Raw genomic sequence first — 2,520 nt, forward strand, 5'->3', positions numbered from 1 at the left:
CTTGTCCTGCAATGACCTGTTATTCCGGCCGCCATCAATTCTCATATCAGTAGCGAATCTATCTACCGACCGGAAACCTCTGTTGCATCCTTCGGCCCATTCATAGGGCAAAAATTGACCCCTTGAAGACTGCCGATATGTGTCGAAATCATCCTTTAATTTCTCTTTATTCTTCTCCCGGTCCCGACCCTTGGCCGGCACCGGGAAATCGAGCTGATCATCCTCAATTCTTATCTTTGACTCGTACCGGTTGTGAATATCTGCCCATGTTGTTGCCTGGAACTCGAGAAGACTTTCTTTCAATTTCCGTGAAGCATCAGAACTTCTCGAATTCAGCCTTATAGTAAATGCTTCTACTGCCCATTCATCTGGTACGACCGGGAGCAACATCCTTTCTTTTTGGAATCGAGTCACGAACTCCCCTTGTGCAATCCTAAATATGTCATCCTTTCGGGCCTGTACTTTCTGCCTCAGCATGGGCCTCGATAAAAGAGTCCGCAAGCATCTTGAAGGAATTTATGGAGTTCTCGGGTAGGAGCGAATACCATGTTATGGCCCCCTTCATGAGGGTCTTTCCAAATTTCTTCAATAAGACAGACTCAATCTCGTGCGGAGCTAAATCGTTTCCATTCACTGACATTGTATAGGTGGTGATATGCTCCTGAGGATCTGAAATCCCATCATATTTCGGCACGTCTAGCATTTTGAACCGCTTCGGGATCAATTCTTGTGTTGCGCTTGGTTTGAACGGCAATTGGGTATATTTCTTTGAATCTAGTCCTTTCAACACTGGTGGTGCGCCCGGAATCTGATCTTTTCGGGCGTTTATTTCCTTCATAAACTACATGAGTGCGGTTTTAAAGGAATCATTTTGGTTGTTATTACCGGATCTGCTACCGTTCCTCCAGCCCTATCAAAGCTGACTTCTCCCCTCGGGGTGTTGTTGTCAACCCTCTGCATTATTTGATTTGCGGGAGCACCGGGAGGAACTGGACCTCGTCTTTTCACGATGTTGGAAGCACCCAACAATGCCTACCTCAATTCCCTCATGAACTGATCCCATCGTGAGAGATGGCCCATAATGGCCTTTTGTTGCTCCCTCAGGATCCTTACTGTTTCAACGACGTGTTCGTCTTCAGCATCATCAGGAGTTGCCTCTCGAACATGTCGCGGATATTGCCCGCCATGAACTGGCGTGGCCTCACCCCTCTCATTGTGGGTATCACTGATGGAATCTTCGTGATGAGGCTGGTTTCCCTGGGACTCAACATTGTGTGCGATGTTGACATCGTTATCTGCCATTTTTCATGACTTCTGCTAAGAACAAAGAATCAAACAGGTTAAAAATAGATGCAAGGATCAACTCAATTGCACAACTGTCTAAGCTCCACGATGGGTGCCAAACAGTTTACCCGTACAATGATACAGTTGAATTTATGCGTGGTTTATAGACAAGTGAATCTATTTGATCCTAAAATGATAAATAAATTAGACAAGAATGTAAGACTTAACCTTGAGATCAAGATAAAACAACAGAAATCTTGGTTCTGGGAACAGAGCTTTCGGATACAGTAAGACCAATATTAATAAGCAAGAGGATAAAATAGTATTAAGCTTTTCAACAGAGTGTAGTATCAGCTTTATCCGAAAATTCGTCTCCTTTACAATGGCTGTAGAGCTCACTATTTAAAGCTGCACCTAGGGAACAAGGTCCTAGGATTAAGCCCCCCCTTAAATGACAATGATGTAGTCCATTGAAGAATGTGTAACGGTGGGCAGTGAAGGCCATACTTTTTGAAACGGACCGTGCACTTAATGCTATAGAATATTCTCCATTAAATGCTACCGGGTGCTAGGTGTTTAATTCGCCTTTATGAATACCATTCCTTTCGAGATTGTTGCCTTCAGACCTGATTGTCTTCTTTCTTTGGTTCCACGTGTCGCTTTCTCATGCAAACATTTAATATAAATATAATTTACCGTATACACTACTAATATTTTCACCACTACACTGAGTTGAGTATCTTGGATGTTTCACGTACATTTTGTGCATCTGCACTCACACTAATCTTTCTTAAAATGTGTGACCACAAATACATTCTTTCTTAGAAGCTTAAAGACAACGAGATTTCTCTGAGATAAAATGAAACTAAAATTGTAGACTAATGTGATGATCCACCATGTCATCATGCCACATATGATTTATTTGGCACATATACTTGCCATGTGCAAGGGTTACATAAGCTAGAGTCTAGCTCTTGGTGGAATTTTCTAGAAATATGGAGAGTTTCCTTGGGAAAGCTCTAGATATTTATGGATATGGTAGGAAGACTCTTTTGGAAAGCCTTGGAATGTTCTAGTTATGTAGAAAATTCTAGAGGGTGTACTTATTTTTAAATATGGAAGGACTTGTAGAATAATTATTAATTACACACTAGCCCCTAGGGGACTAGTACAAATAAGGGTCATTCATTTGTAGCTCATCGAGCAAAACAATCAAGTCTTCTCTAATACAAAAGC

The sequence above is a fragment of the Nicotiana attenuata genome, unplaced genomic scaffold (assembly GCF_001879085.1).
Source record: "Nicotiana attenuata strain UT unplaced genomic scaffold, NIATTr2, whole genome shotgun sequence".
Classification (NCBI taxonomy): Eukaryota; Viridiplantae; Streptophyta; class Magnoliopsida; order Solanales; family Solanaceae; genus Nicotiana; species Nicotiana attenuata.